General features: G+C 38.4%; 1 protein-coding gene across 14 annotated transcripts in view; it reads left to right on the top strand.

Moving 5' to 3' along the window:
* The window catches only part of MEIS2 (Meis homeobox 2), a 172,747-nt gene that overhangs the window by 138,825 nt on the left and 6,964 nt on the right, over nucleotides 1-26,958 (top strand). The window lies entirely within an intron of this gene.

The raw sequence follows: 26,958 nt of genomic DNA, 5'->3' as shown, positions 1-26,958 counted from the left end.
CATGAAGCTGAACTGCATCATTTGATGGGACTCCTTTTTTTTTCCTTCATCATCTTCTCCTTTTTTTTTTTTTTTTTTTTGAGCCAGGGCTGATCTTACAAAGAGATTGGGAGACAGCCTTGAGGGATACAAGAAACAGTGCCAAGCAGGCACATTATTGAATCCCTGCAAGGCATCCCGAGGTGAGTTTGCTGCCTGAGCTGTCTTTCCATGTTTATACACAAGGAAAACTAGTTCAAGCAGTGCAATAAGTGGATCAGCATGACTGACTTAAAGGAAGAGGGGAAAATTAGCCCACCATTTTGCTCCGTTTGCACTAGATATGGGGAAATAATTTTGCTGTCAGGACTTGCTTCTGAGCCACCTCCTTTCTTTCCTGTAATAAAGCCCCACCCCATTTGTTTCTATTACAATCACATTATTTAGCATAATTATCCTCTTAAAAATATCTAGATCACTATAAACGCTTCCGTTCTTTTGCCTGTTTGCTACCTCACCCATGAGGATTTCGGCACAGTAGCTACCATACATTTGTGGAATGCTTTAAGGGCTCTGGCAACAGAATAAATTTAGCATATTTGTGCTTGTCTCTGTGCCTCTGTGGATCTCACTTCCAGTTTCTCACTCTCCGTGCGCGGAGTCAATTTGAACAATGTATTTCACTTCAGTTCACAAGCATGCTGACCTCTCTATCCAGTGATTAATATTTTTAGATGCTTGGTTTCATAGCTTGGTAACTCGTGCATGTTTTCTGCTATTTAACTAAGTGGGTAAAGGGGACGCTGCAGGAAATGCTCATTGTTGAGCAGTAGGCGGTGCTCACAGTTCTGGGAGCTAAGCTTAAGACTGTTTTCTGCCTGACAGGGCAAGACCCCTAGACAAATCCCTGGCTGGGTCTGTGGTAGTTGGCAGCCATTCAAAACTGGTTCTCTGCCAGCAGTATTACTAGATAGCCAGACAGATCAATTCACTTTTACATTCCCGCCATTATTTATAGCACACTGTATATCTGCTCTTGCTTATGAACTAATGATTAGCAAATATAGTACACATAAAACATAAGCATTTGTTCTGTGGAAGGCTTTCTGTTGCTGATATTGCAGATAGTTTTACAGGTCATGGAGCCTTAAAAAGGATTTAAAGGGCATGTCTTGTGCAACATTTGTTCCTTTGAAAACGATGCTCCCTTCCTATTTTTGTGTAATTGGAGAGGATAGAAAGGTTTACTTGCTGCTTATGTTTCATTGAATTCTTGCATTTCCCCCTTCTCCCACAGACTTCTATGGAAAACACATAGGAAGAGAGGTTTATACAGTATTATTTGTTATTTGGGAACTGTAATTCTATGTATGACTTAGGCTTTTCTTTTCAAAAGTATCTATTGGTAAAAACTAACAAACAAACAAACACACACACACACACACACACACACACACACACACACACACAAAACCCCCAAATCCTAAAACCAACAACCCTGCTTACATTTTAGAAGTCGGGGCAACTATAACTTTGTAAACTGTAGGGAAAGAAAACAGATGATTTTAAAACTGGTGAGAAAATACCATATCTTTACCAAGCTCTTTTGGCTGTTAAAATACTAGTTATAGTACTAATTGCTTCAGTTGCTCACGTTTTTGAGCTAGAATGGGAAAAGTCAAACCTAAGGCCCCGGCTCCAAAACAACAGAGATCTACTGAATTTTTAAAATCCAGATACAATCCGAACTTTTTGGCCAAATTAATGCTTGGCATAAACATGGCAAAGTGGGTCTGCACAATTTGAATATTTTTAGCTGATAACTGCTACTGGTCTTGCCACAAGTTGCTCTGAGATAGGAAGGCTTATGCTTATTACACTGAATGTTATTTCCCTGTAGAGTTCACAATAAGGTGGGAAACATACTTTCACTTTTTCTCTGAAATGAAGTTCAAGACTACTGCAGCATGTGAACTTTCAAAAGTTTCAAAACCAGCTCACACTGAACTGTATGAATTAATTCAAGGTGTGCTGCTGGTGGAGAAATGTCATATAATAAGGAAATCTGGTAATTTGGTTTCCTAAACTGTTAGTTAACCCATACTTTGGTCTGGGATGAGTTGTGGGGAATCACGGTGTCAATATGGTCTTATGAAGTTGTCCCCTTTCCATTTGTCAACAAGTACACCAAAACAGCCTTTTGTGTAGCCTCAATTCCCTTCCTGGGAAGTGAGCACTTACAGGTACTCAACTAAGAGTGCAATGCTATGATTGGTGCTTTCTAGAACAGCAAGATAGCAAAAATTACCATAATAGCAATCAACATAACTAAACCGAAGTGATTTACATCCAGCAAAAATCTGGCCCAATGGAACAGTAAAGGTAGAATTAGCTTTTCCTACCACTTAACATCAAAAATAAGTGAAGAGGAATAGAAATGCTTGAACAACATAAGATCCCTAAAGGACACATGCTCTGATAAAACCTTTCTGCTCAGAAATATGTGACTAAAGCTGATTTGTGAGTGTTTTGCACCTTATGAGATCACCTCCACACTCAATGCATACAAAAGCCCACAATACCTAAAAAACTAGCATCTTATATTGCCTTTGTATTAAGTGATGTATATGCCCAAGATGTGGGTCAATGAAGAATCAGGAATTCTGGCTTTGCAAAAATCTTCTCAAGTCAGAATTTTCAAAGAGACAGTCATGTCTAGTGACTAGTACACAAAAGTGAATAATCTAGAATAGATAAGGTGTAGATAGGTGTAGAACCTTTCTACATCTCCCTGAAACCTCAGCCATCTTCCCTTTTTTAGTTATTTGGAGGATAAAATTGGAATGGTGAACTCAATAGTTCAATGTCACTAATGATAAAAAAGCAATTTCCAGGCAAAATTGAGCACTGTGAGAAATTAAAAGATTTACTATATTTCATCTTAAAAAGCACCAATGTAAGAAGAAAGAGGTTAAAAAATTTGGATGCGCATGTACACAGAATCAGGAAAATTGTAGTTCAGAGTGTGCTTCTTGCCTTAAATAGATTACGATCATTCCTTGATATCTACTAGCTCTATCACTTGTTTCTTTTTCTTCTCTATTCTTCACCTAAATTCAATGACTGATGTAAAACACAGTCCATACAGAGTTTCTGAAGTCAAAATTCCACATTGCACTTGCATAGTAGAAATCTCTTCTTGGCCAAGACTATCAGTGAGGAAAGCCTTATCAAAAATTCATTTTTCATTGTGGTTTTCAAAACTTTGCATTTTGAAGGGCTTTTTATGAACCATCTTTTATCAGACAATGTAAAATATGCTGTATTTCACTTGCTTGTTTTAACATAAATCAACCCCCCAAAAAGTTTCTACAGCTCTTCTGGCCTCATTCATTTGTAAGTCTGCAAGTTTAATAAAGACTACTTTCTCTGTGTAGGAAGAATATGCCATTTTACATGGTGGCAAAAAAGCAAAGCAAAACAAAATGAAAGCAGCATTTTTTAAGCAATGCCATATCTCAAAAATGTATATATTATATGTTGACAGGCAGTGTCCCGTAAGGCAGCCAGTAAGTTCTTTGGAAGACACTATGAATGTTTCTGGGGTTTATATTGAAAAATAAATCAAGATTTTTCTATTAACTTTACAACCACATGGAACTTCAACTTCCTTAACACTGTACTCTTTCACAAAGGTCTTGAGGTCTGTCCATGTATTTAGTTTAGTCAATGGGAGCTATAAAAGGAGGAGAGAAATGAAGGCACAGTAGTTCAGAGCCCATTTCTACACAGGAAAACAACACTGTTTTCTGGAATGAAAGATGAGTACCACTGATCCTTTGAAGTTCTCATTATCTCACTACTTAGATCTGAGGGTGAACTTAGGAAAGTCAGTCATTTGGCTCAAGATAAGGCCTTTTCTCAGTTGCCTCCTATACCTTTAGCTTTTTCTTGATCCCTCATTTCTCAGACTTTACTCTCTTTGCAGATGAAAAGTAGATGCCCTCTTCCTCACAGATACCTTTGGTGTTTTTCCTGAAGTGAATCACTAGTTTAGCACTTTTTAATAAAATTCATTATTAATATCTATGCCCTTAATTATAATGACCTAAAATAATTTTATTTGGAATCAAAAATTTCCTCTCTTGCTGAGTATCCCATTGCTAAGTTTAGTCAAAGGCCACTGATACAAAGGATAAAGTAGTCTGATCAGCAAAAAAACTGAGATGACTTTTAGAGGACTTACTCAAGAACAAACACTCAGAACTCATTCTTCAGATGAGGTCTAACTCCATTAGGCTGTCATAGCACCTGCCTAACTCTCAGTCATGTTAATGAAGTTATCCATGTGCTTATAGACAGGCACATGCTTAAGTAAACTGCTAAATCAGGGAGAGCAAGTCTCAACAGTCTATGGCTCATCGAGGTTCTGGAGGGTCGTGTTTGTATAAAAGCAGTTCTGAAGAGGAACTTTATTCCTCAGCCACAACTTAAGGTTTATTTGTACATGTTAAAATTCCAACTTAGATGTAAAATTTTTTTTTCTCTCCGAAAATCACAGACAAACCCCAGAAGCAGTGCTGTAGTTTGAGCATCAGTTTGGCTACAACATTTCCTTCAGATTTGAAATATGACATGATGGTAAAGCAAAATTAAAGATGAGTCCAGAATCACACTATGAACCTCTGCTGAGGTTTGTGTTTTCTGCTGAAACCCAGTATTATAATAATTTTATTTGATTGTGCTTACTGCAAGTATTTCCTACAACTCTACTCAGAAATTTCTGGTTTTCTTCTTTCTGAGAACTAGTCCAGGGCACCTAATTTGTAGACTTATTAGTCATAATAAGGCAGCTCCTAGAAGCTCCAGCTGAGATGCAAAGCTCACTGTAGACAGCATCCACGTAGTAGTGGGTCAATTCCAAATGACCCTCACAGGCTTTTATAAATACCACAATGCACATGTCTGGTTTATGTACCTGGATAGCTTTGGAAACCTGTCCCCTAAATTATTCAATCACCTGACAAGGTTATAACAGTCTGCACAGCCTTTCTGACAATAACTATTAGCAGTGAAGGCAGGAAATGGATTCACCATGGGCACAGTGTTCAGTTACCAGAATGTAGCACTGAGACGGACCTGTGTGCTTCCACAGAGGTGTTCAAACAGTAAATAATTAAACACTGAAGCGACAAATGTAAGCTGGTGAAAAACTTCAAAAACTGGTTCTTGGAATATCTTACTAGCGTATTTGTGTGTTATAAACAATATATTATAGAATAAGTCAGAAATGCAAAAAAAAGTGTAATTAAAATACATTAGGTGGAAAAGCATTAGGCATAACATAAAAACATTTTTTAAAAATATTTTTCTCTAAATATAAATGCACTTTGTTGCTTCATTCTCTGACTTCCCCAGAAAGTGACACTGGGGCACTGGGGAGGTAATGTAAGTGAGGCAGTGTTTGGGGGCTGGCAGATTAAGATCATGTTGTCAAAGTCATTTTATTCTTTAAGTCTCTCATTCTGATTGTCTTTGCTCCTATTTCAAAGTCTGTTAAGGTGAGCTAGAGTTTTTCCACAGATTTCAATTTTGAATTTTGAATCAGTCCTCAAATAGCATTTGAAATAACTTATTCAAACAGCTTTTGCAGGGCGATACATAGAGATGTGTTTCCTGCAAAGGACTGCAGCAGTTTGTGTTCAGCTCTTCCTTTTTTTCATGTGTCATGACATGGAGATAATAGCAAATGACTGAAGATACCTACAGTAACACCTGTATCACCACAGAGGTGTTACAGACCTCAATACTCTTCTCTACCATTATAGTGTTCAGTACTGTTCACCAGCATATGAAATCACAGAGAGGTATCTGCAAGCCATACTACTAAACATGTACCTGATATAGGTATTTTATCTTGACCTCAGGGCATAGATTTCATGAATGTTTACTCTCGTAAATTTAGGGAATATGAATTGTCTCTGGTGTATGTGGTGACTTTACAAATTTAAAAGAACTATGGTGCAGTAGTAATGCAAGATATACCACCACGGAGATGATACAAAGGGAATTATTCCCACAGACTCCTCTCCAGCAATGCCTCTACCCATGTTTTCTTTATGCTTGGTCCCTAACAGTCTACTCTGACCCTGACTTTGCATATCAACTTACTTCAAAGAAACAGTCATTTAAGGGGGTGCAAACATGAATTGTTTCAGTGGAAGCATAGTACTCTTTGCTTATGCTGGCATGCTCAGAAAAGGGCATAAAGATTCTCGTCTCCGTCCACTGTAAAACAAGCAAAAACATCAGTGTCAGATAAATCAGAAGGTACTCTGACATGCATGCTTCACTTCTGCAATGAATCTCCAGGTTAAGAAAAATGGCATGGCAATGAGGTAATGATTGTATTAATCAACTTGTTTACTTATAATCTTCAAATATATAAAATAGTTTTATTTAAAGGGAAAAGAAAATGGATGCATTGATGTTTATTACTTATAACTTTCCTCCAGGGTCCAGTAATTACTGGGCCTGAAATTTATATCCTGTAAAATACAGAATCATAGAATATCCTGAGTTGGAAGGGACTTATATGATATAAAATTTTGGGAGATATTGCTCTGATGATACTCCTGCTTATCCCAAAGTAAATGAAGAGAAACTTTGCCGACGTTGAAAGACTTTATATAGTGCAAAAACAGGGAAAATTAGACTTGCTATTCCTGTGATGGGCCTAGAACTAGATCCCTGAAAACTGCTGGATTCTCAGAATCATAGAATTGTTAAGGTTGGAAAAGACCTCTAAGATGATCAAGTCCAGTCATCAACCATGTTCACCACTAAACCATGTCCTCAAGTGTCACTTCAGAACTTTCACCTCTTGTTCTTTTGTTGGCCTCTGGCAGGTTGTTTCACTGGAAAGCAAAGTGAATGGACTTTTCCATTCCCCTCTATGGTGTTCACTCCATCAGACAGTTAATGGCATCTGTTTTCAAATGAGCCCTATGTTACAAAGAATTTCAAGTTTAATTGCTTAATAGGAAATATATCTAAAAGAAATCCATAGAATAAAAGAAAATAGGCCTGGATTAAAACTAAATAGAGCTGAAGTGAAACGAATATAGAGAAGCTTCCATATTTTCTCATTATAAGCAGATGAAAACAGTTGTTTTGCCTGCTGCTACAATTTCTGAAGTCTACATCAACACTCCTCCCCTTTTTAAACTGAGGGCTCTAGTAACTCTTACTGAAACATGATAGTGGAGATACCACATTCTGTCATATTCTGGTTCAAGTTGTGCTTCCTTAACACAAAATGTAGGTTTGCCCACATATATATTTGAAAAACAACTAAACATTTCAGGTGTCCCACCTCTCTGTGAACACTGTAGAAGTACAGTAAATTCCTCCTCTACCTGTACATTATGCCTCCTACTTTCAAGTAGCTGTTTTTTACTCTTCTTTCTGATTGCCAGATTAGATTTCTTCTCACTGTCTGCAAACATAAGAGAGTCTTTATTGGGATTTTTTAAATCCTTCTCTTTCCTCCCCCTTTTCTGAGAGAGACATTAACCTAGAGAGTCATGAGGACATAGTAATTTGTCTGTCTACCACTTTGGTACAGTGTTTATCTTATGAATGAGGAAGTATGTCATATGCCAAAATATTTGCAATTCCGGGCCTAAGTTTTAGTCCAGTTCCTATCAGTACTTGCCAAAAGTCAATTACTGGTATTTGTTTCGTGGCTTGTGAGAAGTGAATTGGTGGGTCTTGGAATCCACATCATACAGTTAGAATTACTTGGTATTCTCTTTGGTAGTCCCTCAAGAGAGACAGCTAAATGACTCAGTCCTGAAATTGAAAATTTCTATTTTTTATTTAGAAATTAATTATACAAAATCAAAAGCACAGAATGAGGACAAAATTCTTTTTGTAGATTTTCTAAAAGCAGTAAACCCACACGTACAAGGGAAGAAGATAAAGATGTTAAGAAAAAAAAAACCCTAGACAACAGTAATCAATTAAACACTCATAAATAAAGAGGAAAAAAAAAAAAGAGGAGAAAAAAATTCATCCAATTCAAATGATGAGGTAAAGTGCTCTTTTATGTTCCATTGCACGTCCTGCAGGAACAATAACTTCTTTTGAGAATCAAGACTGAAATCCAGGCATTTTTAGCTCACACGAAAATATGTGTTTTGATTGAGCATTTATATGAGATTAAAATTCTTAAATATCTGTATAATTATCCACATAAAAAATAATCTTAGTAAGACTTCTGAAAAGTTACATGTGAATAACAGTTGCAGAACAAATTGTAAACCAGACTCTAGTAATTGAAGCTAGTGCAATCAGGCCTTCAGCCATCATGAGAATTTCAGTCAGAGAAAGGTAAATCCTGTGCAGTGTAGAGGCACGGATATATTAGTATCTAGATATCTTTGTGTCTTTCATTGTCAAGTTGTCTCAAAAACAATAGAAAATGTATCATGTCCAAATAAGGAAAATGAAAGGTGAGATGGAAAAGAAATTATTATTAATTGAATTAACTGACAGGAAACTGAGTGTCAGGTAGAGTAGGGGCTTGGTTATTAGAGAAACTGTAGGAATAGCATGGAAGATGTCTCTGAGGCATAACAGTAGCAGAGTTTCCTACTTTGCTTTTGCTCATGACCGACCACTATTTGCTATAGGTTGCTATCATTTCAGTGCTGGATTTTGCCCTGGCTTCAAGGAGGTGTGGATGAAAAAGGAATCAATTCTAAACTCCACTCACTCCTACTCTTTCTTTACTAACTTGCTTCTGAAAGAGAAAGTCCTAAACCCTCTCCCTTCTTTCCACACTCCTAAACCCTCTCCCTTCTTTCCATACTCAGAGTCATCATCTACTAGTAATTGGTTTATGCATGTTAGTAAAGAGAATATGGGACAGATTCAGAAACCAGACACAAATCACTCAAATCCAGAGCCTTACTTCAATCCCTAATCTGTCCTTCCTTTGTACTGCCACCAAGGAAGAGCAAAACAAGCACCCAACATTCCTTTCCAGGTTCACCACAGTGAGTCTGAGTTTCTTACCCCAAGGATTTTGCACTGTATGTTTGCACTATCCACTTGAAATGCAGTTATTTTAGTAGCAGGTGGGACCTCCATTGCTGGACTATCCCCTACTCTTGCTGAAGGATGATGACAGTGATGTATTAGGTCTTTCTTCTTTGTAATTACCATGACACTGTAATGAGCAAGTATTCACTTCACACTTCTTTTCCTGATAATCTATTGGTATAGATTGGTGGTTTCCTTTTAATGCCTGGTTCATTAGATGGTATAAATGTATGTAGCATTTTTAGCTGTGGTTGAGGAAAGCAAGGAATGTTGAGGTTAAGGTTTATTATGACTGTCATATTCAGGAATGGAGAGCTATATACTATTTCTGCTCTGAGTGTCTGCACATAACTCCAACTGACACTGGAGTTATGCATTTGCCTGAAAGCTGTTTATCACCCTGTGAGTACTCGCTGTTTCTAGGGGTGATCAGGACAGAGTAGATCTGAGTACCAATTATTTTGTACCTCCTTAAAACTTTCTGTGAAGCTAGATTAAAGAAATGATGACATAGTATTTAGGAATGTAAAATCCAACAGGTAATAGCTCTGTCCCTAGAACCACAAACATGCAGACACTACTTTAAGAATATTCAACAGAAGCATTTACTATGTAGAGGGCACCATACAATTGCCCTCCCCTGACACTTGCAATACAAGTGCTTCATGAAGGAATAAACCCCTGAAAGCTTGGTTGCAATTTACTTCTTTACTTCCTGCACATAGTACCAATGATAGTTGAACTGAAAAGCATTTTAAAATTCATAAATATATAAGTAGCCATTATCTAGTGGAAAACATATGTCTGACTATAGGACCTGATCCACTACTCAGTTTTAAACTAATGTAACTCCATGGTAATCAGTGAGGGTGCTGTCATGCAACTGAAGAAGTATATGGCAAATAAGATTTTTAATACATGTAAGGGTTGATTTGCTTAAAAAGAAGGCCACCATTTTAATTGTGTGTTTATTTTGGGTACTTTAAACCAAATGCCCAGAAAAACAGACATTCAGAGTAACTGGATACTTTTAAAACCTGTTTGTATTGTGACTGACAGAAAGCTGAGAGTATTTAGCTACATACTTCTATTACGGGGGGGGGAGGGGAACACGGACATGCTAGGCTTTTTTTTTTCCTTTTTGTGGGATAGAAATTTGTAACCAAATTTAGCTGCTCAGTAATAAGAAAGTGATTTCAGCTGGAGGAATTTGTTTTAATGGTTAAGACAAAACTTCATAGGTAGGTTAGTGGAAAGTGAACAGGATGATCTTTATATGTTCATAAATGCAAACAGTTTAAGACCAGAAGAAGACTCCATTAGAGTCTTCAGTGTGACCTGTTTTCTCTTCAGTTTCACCTAAATTATCTCTGTACCACATAGACTTGAGTTTGGTTGTTTTGTTTTTTTTTTAAAGAGCATCCCATCTCAATTTTTCTGCAAATTGTTGACTCCTAAAGTGTTAATCATTACACTGTGTATTAGTAAAGCATGTGTGGGAAGCAGAATCAGTAATTCACAATGCTAAGTTTATGTAAAACCAACAGTCCTCCCTGCTGCCCTCCCCCAGCTCCTGTGCAAACCTAGCATCATAACCTAGGGGATGAACATAAGTGAGCACGCGGCTCTGATGTTATTTGCACCTTTCTGATAGTTAAGCTTTTTGGAGGGGATCTGCTGTGGAATTTCAAAGACAATAAGCAAACTCGCACCAGACAAATAAAGTTGCATTCCTTTACATTTTAGATGTGAGACATAAAACAGATACAGTGCCATTCAATCCTTTATCAAGGTGACATAACCCCAAAAAGCTTTGATGCTGCCTATCGCAAATCTCATGAGGAGCTGAGTTGGAAACAAAATCTGATTAGTTTGTTTGACTCGTATTTCTAACTGCATGCATTTAGAAAGGGTTTCTGTACAATTCTCTTCCCCTCTCTTTATTGTGTGGTTTGCTTTGTTTGCTTGCATTTACAACTGCCATTACGTGAAAGTGTTACAAGTATAAATAATTTAGAAGATAACTCTGTGGGGATACTAATAATAAGTCCCTGCTTTTTCTAATAGCAACGCATTATGGTTCTGAGAACTGCTATTCAGTAGGAACAGTTACACAACATCACTGTATCATGGATATTGCGGATGTTGACAATAAAATAATTTTGACATCTTTCTTAATTAAGTGTATTTTCCTTCTTTAAAATGCCCCTTTTGTTTGTGACTGCTTTAAATTCTCAAAAAATAACCAAAGGCTTCTTCAGTGGAGAGACGGATGGACAGACAGATACATCCATCTGGTTTTATCTGTCTTAAGTGTTTGGATGTAATACCTTTCCCCAGTAAGAAGCCACAACAATACAATTATCTATCAATGCACAATTACTGCTAAGGGAAATCTAATCAGTTAATAGAGGTTAAGAAAGACAAATGTACAAAGGTAATAAGTGGTTCAAACTCAAACAGTCCTACTCTGTTCACTCTCATTTAAAGGCAAGAAAAAGCTTTTAATGGGGTTTTTCTTACTTTTACTCCATCATTTTATAAATTGCTTTGCCAACCCCTCATAGGAAAATAGTAATTTTAAGTAGGCCAACATCAAGCTCAGGTTGTATGCACTTGGTGGTAATGATAGTGTAGCTGCCCTTTCAGAAGTAAGTCAGTCCAACATTCAAGTATTTTTCTTTATTTTTATATATTTTGTTTACTCTCCAGCAAATTAATGGGTGATGTCAGTCTGAATGACTCTTTCTTAGACAAATCAAGCTCCTTATCATGCTAACCTCATCCTGAGGTCTTTTGGAAAGTCATAGGGCAGGCAGACACCGTTTAAAGCAGTCATAAGTAATAGACAACTTGGTGCCCCGCACACAACAAACAGAGAGGATTAAACAACTCGTGAGGTGTAGCGGCCACCCTCTCACAGAGATGCACACTGTTTCAGGACCTGGTTCTTCGGACTATATTATGGAGAAAGATATCGATTATAGATAAGCATAAACTGCTCAAAGCTACATTTTGGGTTTGTGGATTGTTTTGGGTTTTTTAACAAACATTGCAGAGCTTTATTAGAACCATATTCACATCTTCTGTTCCAAAGCGTAGTTCTGTTGTGATGATTCTCAGGACAAATTATTTAGATGTTAAAGGATGCATAGTCCATTAAAAAGTCCCCAGAACTCAAGAAGTAGTAGGAAAGTATCACTTTAAAATATCGTGAAAAGCTTCACACTAATGCCTGTCAGAGTTAAAATTACTGATGAGATGGAACAAGCCACAGCTGCAGCTACTGCAGATTGCTTGGCTAACAAACTATTACAATAAATAGCGTATTGTCTAAATGAAGTTCATGTTTTAGTATCATTTTATATATATGGGTTTATAAGCTGGCAATCAAAATTGACAGTGAACCCAGAGCAACAGTGCTCTCTCAGGCATTTTTAAATATAAGACTTACTTCTCTATACTCCTCATACATTTATTCCCACTGTCCAAAATCCACATACATGTCCTAGTGTTCCTAATGTTCTTTCTCTCATGCCTCCAGTGTCCACCTCTTTTCCTACTTCCATTTCAACAATATGTCTCTTTTGCTTCTGCCTTCATCTCTTCTCACCTTGACAATTGTAGTCGCCTTCTCTCATGACTCTAAGTCGCAGTTCTTCAACCCCATTTAATGTGTCAAATGCTGATGCTTCCTTCTCACACACACATCAAAAAAAATCACCTCCTACTTTAGGCATTCTTCCTACATTCTTTTCTGGATCAATTTCAAAAATGTGTTTTTTAAAGAAATGTTGAAACCTACTTCAACATAGATGTCTCTTTTCTTTTTTTCATATTCTCCTCTCTACTCTCTGTCTAATGATGTCCTCCCCCCAGTTCAGCAATCTCAGTTGAAAAATACTTCCTCTCTACCATAGCTCCCATCTAAAGAGCCTCTCTGTATCTAAAGAGCCTTTCTGTATCCTTGGCTAGCCATATATTTTCTCCTCTGCCTGTACATACCTCTTAATTTCCCTCCATGGAAACTGGTTTGGGACAGAGTTCATGAGGAAGATTAATACTGTATGGCATGCTTAAGCAGTTATTATAGGTCTGTGCTATATTGGAAAAACACAGAGCATGATCTCAGTAGCAGTTGGAATAAATTTGGCAAAAGGATGAAATGGGGGTTTTTGGCCTGGATGCAAACCATGCCCACAAAGATTTTCCCTTTCCAATTTTTTATCTGTAATTATTACACCTGAAAATGAAATGGAGGCACCCATCTTAGCTGCACATCTTTGCATCACATTTGTCCTAGCAATAAGGTACTTGAAACTGTGAGATTTTGGTTTCAAATTATGATGTAGAATTTGATATTATGAGGTTTTCATGTTTGTTCTTTTATAGAACCTAGTTTCTTGTACTAAAGGAATACAGGTCCTCTATAGAGAGAGGTTTTTGACTGCGAACACATGTACCAGGCATCAAAAATTAGGCAGCTAACTGGACCACTCATCTCAGCAAAACTGATTGGTGGTTAAGGGATATACATAAAATACAGCTGAATTTTCCAACTCAGGCTTCTGTCAAAACCCTTTTAGATTGCTAAATTTTTCTTTGGCTATTGATCACTATATTTGTTTTTATTTATTTCACTGACTCACAGAACTAATGTATTTTCTGAAATGCCTCTGAGAACTCAGGTGAGACACCACAGGCTATGCTGCCTTAGCCTAGAATTTACTAGGATTTAAGCAGATGTAGCATTACAAGGGTCTGCTAAACTTCATAGGATTTATAAAGATATAAAGCATATCTTTTATTATTACAATGATGCTAAAATTTTGTGGGTAATAATATAGTCATGTTGGAAAGACTGGGGAAGAATCAAGAAAAGGAAATGGAAACAATTCTCCTTTACTTGTTCATCTGAATGGGTTGTTTTTATTATTCTGTTTTACAGAAGGCAAGTTTACAAGTTTGCAAGTATAAAGGCATATTTGATTTCCAAAATAGTTAAATATTACAAGATTTTCACTATCAAAGTAAAGATTTGATTATTCCTAGAAAAGTACATCATTGACAATTTTAATAATTCAAAGCGAAAAATGAATAACTTTCCCTCTTCTAACTGCTTGATTTAGTTTCCTATGTTTTCTTCAGTATGGATACTGAATTAGAAGAAAAACAATGTATTTATTTCATTTATAGTTAATATCATAATGCTGAACTACTTCATTTGAGGATTCTGCCTGTGAATTTCGTGCATTTTTTTTCTCTGTTCACCAGCTTTTTTTTGTTTTACATAATGTTTCTATTGACCTTAAATTTTGTGTTTCTTTCGAAAGTTGGTTAAGGATGTTCTAAAACTTGGCTTGAACTTCTTATGAAAGCATTATTATAATATTGGCTTATAAACCACAATAAAAGATCTATGTAGCATATTTTACAAAATATTTCCTCATTAATACACATTTATTTGTTAGATGTGTATATCATTTGTTTCATACCAGTGTCAAGCACAAACCCTGCAATCTCGAGTTTAAGCTAACCTTTAGCCACCATTGACATTTCCAGCATCATCATCTAGCTGCTGTTTAGTCCCAAGAAGCTTAAAAACTTTTGGTCCACATATACTTATTTCCTTTGGTGAGCATGCTCAAAACTGCTTAGAATGGGATATAATTGAGAAACATGGAACTGTAACCCTAGTAATACTGTAAAGTGAGGTATTGCCCTGTCTATAGTTATTTTATATAGAAAGCACCTTCAGGACAGAGGAGTAGGGACACAAATACATATACAGTGACAGACAGTAACATGTTGCACAGTGGCACACAACTTTCAACATAAAATCAGCCTTGCCTCACTGTATTTCCCCAAGGGCCAAATTCAGCCCAATATCTTGTCGTGCATCAGCTATACTAAGCTTTACACAAAAGAGGCAAATGAGGTAGAGGGTGTGCTATCCTCAATGGCTCATTGGCTAGAAAATTCACTTGTTAAATAGGATATATGTTTCAGATCTTCTCTTTGTCTTGATTTAAATCAATGTCTTAAGTGTTCCAAGCAAGCTGAGTTTCCCAATCAATGGGCTATTGAATATTATGCTCCATCTTTACTCTTCTTCACTATCATGCCTTTTTTGTGTATATAACGACTAGTCAGCAGAACAAAATTAATTAAGAGCATGGGCTTGACTGTACAGCCTCTTGGTTAAGGCTCCAACTTCAGATGTGTGACAGGTAAGTGCTGGTTAATTATGATTGTATAATTGCTTACTTCAGGTGGAACATCTTCAGAATGAGAACTGAAAGGGCTTTGTTCACTGTACTGAACATGTGGGTGATTCAGATATTCTTTTAGGATGTGATGGACCCACGCTCAAGTCTTCGTTCCAAATCAAGCAGGATAGGGATGCAAAACTTAATTTCCTTCTTTCCAGATAAATAGTCAAATAATTATGGTGTCAGCTAAAAAGGAAAGAGATATTTATCTGCGTTATAAGGAAGAACAGACCTAAGACGTCTGTCTCCCTAAAAGGATGCATAGGAATCCTGACTGGACAAAAGTGTCTTCCTCTAACTCAAAGATAGAACATGGTTACTGCAGAAAGTAACTGACTGTTCAGCTACGCATATACACAGCAGCAAAAATTATGATGGGATGAGGTGTTAAAAAAGTAGAAATCTACATGCCTAAACAATTTAGGCATTTTCAGGGTTAAGTGATGGCCTTATTTTTTTTAAGCCAAAAAAATGTAATTAGGTATCTAAGTCCACCTTCTGGTGATTCATGGAACATCTAACCAGAGACAGGAATTTCCTTGAGAAAAGATCACCTACAATTTAGGCACCCATTGCTAATATTGCCTTCTAACTCAGAATTTCATTAAACATTTGGGATTAGCTTTACAGAGCCTATGATGATCTTAATAACAAGACTCAAAAGTAATTTTGAAAATTTGCCTTATTCATCTGAGTGCTTTACTAGACCAGGCTGAAGTGATCAACATCATTGGGTATGGCCCTGCCATTACTGGTTTTGTGGGCTCAAATGCAGGTTTATACACATGGTGCCTTTACCCCTACGCAGTGCAAGAACAATTATTGAAATTCTAAAAATTAAGCCTCAACATCCTATCAGTCGGAACAGTCAGAGTTAATATTGAAATCCATCAGCAACCAGTTATTAAAATTATGTAAGATCACACACAGAGTTTCCAAACTGCTCTCATAAAGAAAGAAAGATAAATATTAGATAGGTTATATGCTTTGGGTTTCATTTCATAACAGATATCTCAATTGTATGCAAAATATGGGATAGTGAAACATTACAGAACAGGCCAGTTTTGACTGAAGAAATATATGCACAGTTGCAAGTTTCTTTTTGTGATATGATTTAATTTTCACATGAGCTATTTAAGTGACAATGAATGCATTGAGAGACTCCTCCAGCTACCCATTCTTTAACAGAAGAAAGAAGAATACACTAATAGACCTCTCTTCAGCTGGGGAAGCCAACAACAACTGAAATGTGGTGCACTTGAGCACAGCCTTCTCCAGTGCTTTGCTCTGCCCATAAGCCAGCTGAGCATTGAAATCAGGGGAACCCAGCCCTTCACAAGCTTGAGAAAGAGCAAACTTTCATGGTTTCTCGGTTTGTTCAGAACAGCAGACAGACAAGAAATGGTGTAACATTCACATATATGTCCTCAATCACAGCATATCTGGCCATATCAGAGCACCAAAAAGCTTCATTGCTGACTTGCAAGCTGTACTTTGCAATTATCTCTGGTGAGCCAGCAAGGTAGGCTTAGGAGCAAGAACTGAGCCCTAGAGAGATGAAGCCCTAGTCAGAAAGTATGGGAGCCTGGGATACAGAGTAATAGGCTGAGGAAACAGCTCCACAGAGGTTTTTTAATTTTTCCATTCCAAACCAGTTTGGCTTATAACAGCTAAGACACATTCATATGTAACAAACTCTCAAAACAATTTTTAGAACATTTCCCACTGATTCCTGTGGAATACGGAGAACACAAAATGGGGTGAAACAGAGTAAAAGCTTCACCAATATAACACTGGGAAGATCTGTATATTTACCTCTTCAGTTAAGCACACTTAATATAGTTGTCTCACACTTATTCTGCTAATAGCTCCAGTCACTGTGGAGCACATATTCCATAATATGGCAGGCTGCAGTCTCATGGTGTCTGTGGTGTTCACACATCTTTAGCTACTAGACCATTAGACCCTCTGGTTTGATGCCACCAGTATTGTAATAATTAAAAGGAAAACATTAACATCTGCATCTACAGAAAGAGAGAATATTTACATAAGCAGAATCTCCAGTAACCTGACAGTGCAAAAAGCAAAACATAAGGGATATTAGCATGTAGGTATGACTTACTGAGAGGTTATTAGGTGTATCCAGATGAGAGCTATATTTTGGGAGAGGGGGGATGTATTTATACATAGTGTATTTTTTATGCCCGTTACTTCTAATTGCCTAACTAGTTCTCTTTCCTCTCACATATACTTTAGTACCCACCAACCTAAGAAAGATGTCTGCAGCTAAATATCTGCCAATTATTATGGACTTTTGCTTAATATTCCATTGTTCCACTGACAGAACAGTTTTTAATATATCATTTTATACTACCCTGTACATCATCATTTTCCTGCCTCTCTTAGGGCTCTGGCTGTACCAGTTCTTATTTATTTCCACAGGCTACCATATATGCAAAAGATCCTGTAGTCATGATGTCACCTCCAATACCCTCACCTCTTCCCATCTTTGTTTTTGTAATCCTTTCGGTTTGTCTTTAAAGTTACAGTATAACAGAATGTCCACACAGCATGTGTGTAGACACAAACCAGGGTCAAACACACAGCTTGCTGCGTGGTTCCCTTCCCCGTCTGTAAATACACAAGACATTCATCTCATGTTCAAGCTTTTTCTTTTGCCCTGAAACAGAACAGGCATCTTTAGGATCAGTAGTTTTCAAACTTTCAGCAGTGTTTCTATAAATGTATTTTGGCTGTGTTTTTTTTTTAAAGTGGGCTCTTCGAAATCAATTTCCTGAGATTCATTGGTTGACAGGTAGAAAAATACTTTTTTTTTCCTTCAGATTTTAAAAACAGTGAAAAAGTGTACAAGCTTCGTGGTCAAGACAGGACAGTGGGTACAGAAAATTTTTATCTTAAGGCAAAATTTACTGTCAGGGAAAATGGAACATTCCTTCTGAACTCACGAACTGGTAGTGTATGTGCAGGTTGGTTGTAGGCGGTTGCTACAATAAGGCTTCTTTCATACAGGTGTGTTTATGCCCCAGGCTTGCTGGCCACAGTCCATTCCATTTACAGAAGCTGAATTAAACAATAACTACCGCATTGCAAAAAGAAGAAGGAAAAAAAAAGGTGAGCGTCAAAGGAGATGCCTGAGAGCTTTGTTAGGGCCAAGAAAAACCCTGTTGCAGTTGTCAGAGCTTGTTGATGTTGCAGAGAACGGCACTTTTTTTTTTTCTGCTGGATTTTGTGGTTCTGCCTTAGGAAAGAAAGTAAAATAGAACGGAAGAACAAAGTCCTACTCTATAAATCAGCAGCTGCTCCTTGCCAGATCAAAGGAGTGACATTTTTGCTCCTGGACTACTTGTCCACTTTAGGTGCTTGACAGACAGCTAACAGCTGGCCTGTTACATAGTATAGGAGAGTTGGGCTACATCTTCTTCAGAATAGATGACAAGCTAATCAGAGATATCCATAGCATAGGACAAGTGAGTGCACCTTGATCTTCTCAAACATACCCACTACATAATTGCTAAACACCTTTATGCATTTTTGGCAAGTTGCTACTTATGTAGTTCCCACTGAAAAGTAAGAATGAGAATTAGTGCCTTAGTCTAATTTGATCAGAGAAGTTAAATAGATGTTAAATTTGTTGACAACTCGCCTTTTCAGGTCAATTTAGAATTGATTTAAAAATTTAATATGAAACAGTAAAAAATAAGTGTAAAATACTTCAGTGTGATATTATTAAAAAACTTTTTTTTTTTAAAGTTACTTAAAATTAGGTCCCTTGACTCCTGTGTAAGAAGCTGATTGTGTTTTCAAACCTGCTGGACCCTCACTCATTTTGAAAATCGTTTCCTATGAGGTTAAAATGATAAATTAACACATCTTTAAATGCATGAGTTACTGAAGACTTTATAGGAGATCTGTTATCTACCTTTAACATGAAAGTTTAAGTGTTATTAAATCAAAGTGCATGCCAAATTAGCTAAAATTGTATCTAGCATCTCCATGAGACAGATGTATACAAACTTGAAATTTTAATATCAGTAGTAAAAATTTCAGTGATTCAGTTTCTAGTTGATTATCATATGCAATAAATCAAGTACAGGATGAGGTTAGATACTACGGCTTGTGTCTATTGACTTTGCATTTTATCTATAAGATATGAATAGCTAAGGAAGTATGTCTGTTTGTCTCCTCCCTTCCTTTCAATTACCTTTAAAAGATCATTTTTACGGTGCATGGTAAGAAAAAAACGTATATGAACAACCTGATGGCACTCGTCAGAGGAATAGCCACCTCCGGCGTGTGTTCTATGGCTTCAGGTGGCATGCACCAAAAGGCGCTTGTTGCCCACCAGGAACCCAGGGGAAATACAGGATGATACTTTTCCACTTAAGCTGAGCCTTCCTGAAAGCTCGTGAGGAAACCTGTGCCCACCGGTGGCAGGGACGGGTGTGGACTGGGAGCTCCTCACCGCCGTAGCCCGGCAAGCACAGGCCCCGCCAGCCCGGCCCCGCCGAGCCGGGCTCACCGCGAGCACAGCCGGGCCAGGCCATGGCGCTGCCCCGCTCCTGCCCTGCCCTGGGCGGGGCACCCCGGCCCGGCCCGGCCCGGCTCGGCGGCGGTGCTCTGGCCCCACCTCATGGCGCCCTGCTGCACAGCGGAAGGCCTCCCCTGGGGCCACCGAGGGAGCACCTTGAGGCCAGCCTAGGTCTTCCAGGCCAGTGGTCCCGTGGAGCGGCTGGATGCGGCCTCGGCGCGGGGCCATTGGAAGCCGCGGGGCGCGGGCCGACAGGAGGGAGCCCGGGGACTGCGGGGCCTCCGGGTTCGTGGGGAGCACCAGAGGGTCCCTTCTGCGGCTGGGGCCTTTCGGTCTGTGATGAGACAAGGCCCTGTACACAAACCTCGACCCCGGGCGAGGGCCCCGCGGCTGCCCCAGTTTATGATGCCGTGAAGGTGCGGCCCGTGACAGCCACCAGGTCCTTCCTGGGCAGAGCCAAATAGTTTCTCCACGCTCCCAAGGGGTAACCTGGTAACCGAGAATTACATGTTTAACAAGGCAGTTTTTCTCCGAGGTGAATAGATTCCCGTCTTGCCAATTCTCATGATTTTATCACAAAGCTCAAGTTAATTCATGTTAACTCAAGGTCCCAGCTCCAGGACACAATGGTTATGTGAGAATCTTTTCAAGTAAGTTTCTAGATTTTGTGCCTGAGAAAAGCATTTAAAAAATGTGGCACAGTGACTGGAAAAGTCACAAAGAAGTCTGAGAAGAACGCTGTTTAAATTTCTGATTTTTTTTTTTTTTAGGATGGTCTCACAGTTACAGGCTGGGCAAAATCATGATTTCCAACAATTGGCAGCTCCAAATTGGCATGACGTATTTTTAGGAGGTCCAACATAAACATAGAAGATGTGGCAGAAGTCTCTGGGATAGTTAGCACCTACCTCGGGCTGCCTTAGTCTTGCTCCCTGTCTTCTACTGGAGTGTTCTCTTCACACATGTGGATGCTGAATCACACCTTTGACAGATGTTAGATATCTGAATTAGCTTTAGAAAGTCAGTTTAAACAGCCCTTAACGCCCCGTCTCTAACAAGGCTGTCCAAAACTAGGTGAAGCTTTGTTAGGAAATAAACCTGCCTCTCCCTCCCTCTTCCTCTCAAAAGCAATCACATAAGTGACTGCATTTCTCAATGTTCATGACTTAGGTAAGTCGTATTTAAATGGCTCATTTCCAGGTGACTAACTCAGCTTTTTTAATTTCCTATAAGGAATGCTGCAAATATGAGTAGGTAACCAGGTGCGGCATAGATTCAGTGAAGCGTAAACAAGGAGTTTTTCAACTATTTTCGTACACACACATACTGAAGGACGCCTAAACCTAATTCTGTCAGTTTAGAATATATATTTGAGGGAGAAGTTAAATAAACTAAGATAAATAGATTTTACTTGCTCAGATAAAAGTTTAGGTGATAGACAAAGATGCTGTAAAGGCAAGGGTGTGGATATTGATAAAAGTGTTTCTGCAAATTAGTCATTTCTAATGCATTATTTCAGACTGCTCTGATCAGCTCAAGACTTCTAAAATTATTTTTTCTGTCTGGGAAAGAAGTAATTTTCTAGGTTACTTATGAAAACTTTTTTTGTCACTTAGATATAGTATTTCATTCGTTGGTTATTTTCCCTTCAAAATTAGGGCATTCTTGGGCAACAAGGGATCAGTGTAGCATATGCACTTGAGCTAAACGCTGACATGTTCACAGTCCAAATACTGAAATATCATTTAGGTGGAGATTTATTTCCCCATCCAAGGTGAAAACATTTGGATTATTTTTTAGAATGCATTTTTAGACTCTTACTCAGCATAAACATTGAAGCAGGTGCTTAAACCCCATTTATTCTTCAAGCTCAGCTCCCATTTACCTAGGTTTAATAAGAGCTGAGCTTCTTGTCTACACTGGGCAGGGTTTTGAAAAATCTTGTGAGACTGTTCCTCTGGGCATCTCAAAATTTCAAAAATTAGGTTTTTTTATTCAGATGACAGAAAGTAAACAATTCTACCCTCACATTATTGTTGCTATTGTTTTTACTTTTATTTTTATTATTTCTATGACTAAGTCTGTGACAGTGTTCATTCAGTACCTCTGTCCTTTTCAAGTATAAGAGCAGAAGTGTCTTCTTGGGGTAAAACTAATTCTGAATTCATCTCACAAATTTATTTCACTGGTTTTCACATAAAGAATTGGGAACCCATTTATTAAGCGGCTGGTTTGTTAAATAAATTCAATATCTTAATGCCTTATTTTCTGGGATGGATATTTTAAGTGGAAATCCAGATTGAAGATTGACGCTGAAGTTTTGAGTTGTACATAGTGGCTCCATGTTGTTTCTCAGTTTCTTGTGAGGAACAGTCTACTCTGCTGCAGCAGGTCTGGTTCAGTTTGGCACCAGTTCATATCATGGAAGACCTTAGACATAAAGACAAGTGACTGGACTTAAATATCTCTCTCTGCTTGAGTTCAGATTATACATCAAGTTGGGCATATAGTTTCCTAAGCATTCATGCGCTTCATCCTCCTGAAATAAGACCTGCTGTGATCCTACGTGCTTAAAGTGAATTTTCCAGGATAGCCATAGAGTAAAGCTAGAGATGTTTCTAACTCTGGGTACCAATCAGTACAGTCACTAGCAGCTCATTTCAAGAACTAATCTTATACAGATTCAGTTGTGGAGTGCTCAAAGTGTTTTGAGTTACATGTACAGTATGTTTAAAAAAGACAATAGAAACAGCAACAGCATTATTTTTGAGTGTGCCAGATTTGAACCAACAGATTAAGAGATCTCTATTTCCTATTTTTCTTTTGCACTTTGCAGAAATATCTTTCCGTGATTTTGTCTGAACATTATTTATTATAAAAATAAAATATATTATGTAAATGTGAGTTTAATGTCATTTGATATGACTTAAGATAAAATATTATAAAGAAGATTAATTCCAGGGCTTCCTATAAAGTACAGAATACATGTTTATTTTGGACAAAGAAAACCAAGTCTTTATTTGAAAAGATGTGATTAAATGCATAAGTTTAGATTATATTGTCATGCTAATTATCAGTGGTAGAAACCAATTAGGAGTAGTGCTACCAAATCACCAGACTACACTGCATATTCACTAGTATACCTTTACTGCTCTACTGGTTTTTTGCTGTAAGCAGATAAAAGTGAAAGTATTTCCTTTAAAAGTCCATATTGTACATTTTGAGCTAGATCTTGTTCATTGTGCTTTCATAAACTGTCCCACAGAAGTTACTAGAACTACTTGTGAGAGACAGACAGGCTCTGTCTATAAGAAATATATATGTCTACTTTAGCTAGCAATTAAAGCAAAAATACAAGATGCAAAAAAACTTCTTTTGATTCAAATGCCTATTGTTTGAATAAGTAAAGTTGGTAATCTGTCATTTGCAAAATACTGGAAGTGAGATTTTCATTGAACCTACTATGTGAATGACATATATTTCTCAACATTACACACCTCATTTATCATTCTGGAATGAGGACCAAGTACCATATGAATGTAGAGTTTGTGAAGGTATTGCCTCACAGCCCTGGAGGCAGATGACCCCTTTATCTACACAGCAGGTAAGGCACAAATAGTGGCAATGTGAGCTCTCTTTGCAGTCCCCTGCCAGTATGCCTGACTGCTAAGCTGGGGGAACAAAGGAAAGATAGCATATGGATAGCAGATTGTAGGAGCGCTGAAAGAGGACTGAGGAAATCTATGTTGGGTGTGTGGCTCTGCCAAAGATCTCTTGTATGACTTTGGCCTTGTCACTTAATCTCCTTCTGTCTCTGTTCCCCTCTGCAAACAGGGAGAAGGCGTCTCTCCTCTCCCCCAGGCTTTGCCTGGAAATCTGTTCAGACTCTGAGTTCTCTTGGACAGTGTGCTTGTGCAGCATGGGGTGGAGTAAGACTGAGCTTCATTGGATCCTTTAAGGGCTGCTATCATACGATTAATAGGAATTACTACTAACAGCAGGGTAACAAGAAATCCATGTCTTTTTGATAGATTTTACTCATCTTCTCAGGCCATTCAATCTTTGGCCTCTGGGTGAAGGGTATGAACAAGGTAAGCAATTAGTGTCAGGAGCAGAGCTGTGAATTCTTCTGTTATAGGCTTGAAAACAATGCTGAAAATAGTGGCATTGGTGTTCTCTTTTTTCACCTGTCTCTTAGTGCCTTTGGAAGACATTTGTGCCAAAATAACATCAGAGTGTTTCTGCAACACACAAACTCAAGTGCTGTGCAAAAGGCTGTATTTTGCTTTACTTTGGTCTTGGGTATTGCTCCCTGGGGGATTCAAAAAAAAACCTCAAAAAAATGTAAAGGCTAGGGTGGGAACTGTGGTTTCTACGTCTCTGTTATAGACTGTGCATATTTGTGGGGCAATATAAAGAATAAATAATAATGCACAAACATCGCATTCTGTGAGCTTGTCTACCAATTGTGCTGATGCATTACGTGATATAGCCACTGATAATGAAACTAGGATCTGATTTTTAGCTTCACCTAAAATGTATGTCTGTTTTGCACCTGCAATCTTGCAAATATAAATAATTTCATGTGTCATTTTTTGGACATACCCACTGGTAGATATAACTGATGCCGTTTATGGACAAGATTTTTCAGAGGAGCTATAGAAATGGAATTTCAAAATTACCTGAATGCTTAAAGCCTCTGTGCTGTTATATCTTTCTAACTGTACATCAGTGTATCTTCTCTCCCGACATAGGTGTTGCTGATCTAGAGAATATCACTTGCTCCTGCTGTTATGCAGATGTGCAAAAGAAAACTGGAGAAATAATGTAATCAAAAACCAAACCCAAGCACACAAAGATCAGGGGACTCACTATTAGAGCTTGAACTCCCATTTCCAAAACAACTAGTGAGTTGCCTCTGGGTAGAGTTTGCAGTGGAAGGCTGACTTTATTCACATCAGCAGGATAAAATAAGGCCAGGTTCTTCTGGGACTGAATGCCTGGGCAAGACTGGGTTTTCAACACTCATTCCAAAGGCTTACTCTGTGGTGACTGTTGAATATGTAAGGCTGGAGCCCAGTATCCAAATCTCCATGGTCAGAGGTAAAGGAGATGTCACCTGAAACCTTTCAGAAGGTAGAATTTTCTTAATGCTCTGTCTTGTGCAAGCTCATTGAAAGAACACTTCAGAGGGCACCCATTTCTTACTAATGTAAACTTTCTGAGGAGTATCCAAAGATATGACCTCTAGGTGAACCTTTAACCTTCCCCTTAATTATTTGTTTGAAGACAGTGTGGAGTTCTCCTGCTGAGAGCCAAGGCCCATAATGCTTCGCAGCCCTGGGAGCAGGGGGGTGTGTGCAGGGAAGTGGAGAGGGACATAAATAAGGGGACCACCAGATGTAAATAATAAAAGTGGTTGGGGTTTAAATAAAAAAAACGAAAAAGCAATTTGGTTTCCCTGAAGAGTGGCCTGATTGAAGAAAAGGGGTTAGTAAGATGGTAAGTGTGTGCGTGTGTGGGGGAGTGTTTCTGTGATTTTTTACAGGCCTAAATAAGTGTTCATTCCATTCTTTAAAACCTTGCCATCTGTATACACCATTAGAAGCTCATGGGAGAAGAGAAAACAGTCTTATCAGGCTTTCCTGTTAATCTCTATTGGCCTTAACTTTAGCTGATAAAAGGCATGCTGGATGGAGGAGGTTCAGGTCAGCCTCCATTTGGTCAGGGTGGCAACATTACTGGAAAGTAGCTCAGCAAATAAGTCCTATCATGGACCTTTTTCTTTGAGAACGGAAACATGCCTCGAAATCACAGCGCTGGGGCAGGAGATGCCTCAGTCAGAAGGGAATAAACAAGTACATTGGCTGTGTCTGAGTTTTTATTTTCATACCTGAAGTCATGACTAATTCTGAGCCAGGATGACATTTCTGACAACTGAATGAAACTTTTCTTAAAGAATAAAGAATGTCTTTTGGATGTAAACAGAGAGATGCAAAGGAGCCTTTTAGTGTTACTTGTAGCGTTTATGCTTCTGTCTAGTGAAATTTCCATGACTGTGATTACAGAAGGTGCAATCAAAGGTGTACCACTGTCCTTTATTATCTGCAGAGGAATTTAACCAGGGGGTGTGAGGGAGTGAGGGAGCACGACAAAAGGCCTTGCAGAGTTGATGCTATATGAAGGCTAGCAATTTACTAAATGAGCAAATGAACTTAGTTTTCAGTTAACTGACTGAAAGACTTCGCTAGGCATTGGATCGGGCCCAATGGCAATTATTGGAGGCTGTTTTGGATGATGGGCATGTTAGTATTTCTGAAGAGGATTAAACACTAGTCTTCGACTTCATTAGCACTCCTTAAGGGTCACCAGCCGAAAGCCTGAGCTGTGAAAAAGCACACAAAACCTGCACTACCGCTCCAAATTGTTTCAAACACAAAGAGGAGGGACAAAAACAAGTGTGGCTCCTGAGTGATAGAAAATTGCCCTGTTTTGAAAGATATTCCGTGAATGGGCATGTTTTAAAATTATTTTAGGGAAATTAATTTAGCTTAGCTTGTGCTGATGTGGGTTGCTGCACATTAAGCTAATCAGAAATATGCAAGCACTTATTTTTTGATTACCAGCAAAATTAAATCCAGGCTCCACAGCCAACTAACTGCCTTTACCAGTGCTCAAAAGCCTCAGCAACCACCCCAGTTTGAGATTAAAAAAGGTTATTTTGGGCCTAATATTAACCACATGTACCTGTGACTGGGAGTTTCTAACGAGTTGAAAGGTGCCTGAGTTTAGGGCAGGCGGGCGGTCGCCTTGCACGGAGTGTCCCCGCTCAGACACAGAGGTGGCCCCCAGCTGGCACTGACCTCCAAACGACCCTTGCCTTTACAGGCTCCAACTAGCAGGAGTTGCAGAAGAGCAGAAGTCTTTCTAGGCCGGCACTTATTGCTGCTGTGCTGGTGATAAAACTTCAGACAGTCTAATTGATGGCTTTGCTGACCTAACGATACCTTGTGAAAGCACAGAGTGGAAAAGCCTGGTCCTCATTTATGG

Source organism: Manacus candei, unplaced genomic scaffold, assembly GCF_025592945.1.
Source record: "Manacus candei isolate 608988 ecotype Guabito, Panama unplaced genomic scaffold, ASM2559294v1 h1tg000033l, whole genome shotgun sequence".
Classification (NCBI taxonomy): Eukaryota; Metazoa; Chordata; class Aves; order Passeriformes; family Pipridae; genus Manacus; species Manacus candei.
Note: the sequence above shows the minus strand (reverse complement) of the source record. Positions and strands in the feature narration are given on the sequence as shown.